This window comes from Suricata suricatta, chromosome 6 (genome assembly GCF_006229205.1).
Source record: "Suricata suricatta isolate VVHF042 chromosome 6, meerkat_22Aug2017_6uvM2_HiC, whole genome shotgun sequence".
NCBI classification, from domain to species: domain Eukaryota; kingdom Metazoa; phylum Chordata; class Mammalia; order Carnivora; family Herpestidae; genus Suricata; species Suricata suricatta.
The window spans coordinates 43,461,966-43,462,675 of NC_043705.1; positions in this window are offsets into that span (position 1 = coordinate 43,461,966).

Consider the following 710-nt stretch of genomic DNA (forward strand, 5'->3'; position numbering starts at 1 on the left):
CTTTATTGGCCAGAGCAAATAAAGTCTTGAATCCTACCCACAGCGGAGACTGGACACCTGCTTCGGATGCACCATAAAGGGGAATGAATGGTCAAGGCGGCTGGGTTTATTTTTGAATGGCCATGAGCTAGGTTATAAGGCAAGGCCATGAAGACGCGGATCTTCATTCTGATTTAGGGTGGGTAACACCGCAACGGGTTTTCTTCCCCTCTACCAAAACTGGATGGGAAACCTTAATTGGGCCAGCCACCTCTAAGTGGCAATAAAGGTAACACTCGGATGAAACCCTTACGCCCGTGCTGTCAATGGCCGGTCCCTAAATTCACATCCCTCAGCCCTACAATCCACTTAGCCCAGAAACCACAAGGCCCTTAATTCATTCCGGCCACAGGGCCAAGTCATGGAAGCCAGAGAGACAGGAAGGCAGTAGTCCACGGGTTCCCGCCTCTTCTAGGCCGCGCGCCGAAATCAAACTCAATTCTGGCTCTTCGGGAACCGTGCCGCGCGCGCTCCGTTCCGTGGGCCGGCCAAGCCAAGGCCGACGCCCTCCCACTCCGCCGAGAAGCTACGCTGGGGGCGCCTGGAGGCAGCGAGGGAAAGGCCGACCAAGAAGGAAGAGACGCGGGCGGCGCGCTCTGCGCAGGCGCGCGGCGCCCCGCCTCCCCAGCGTCGGCTCCAGGGCGGGCGGCGCGGGCCCTCCCACTCTCCCC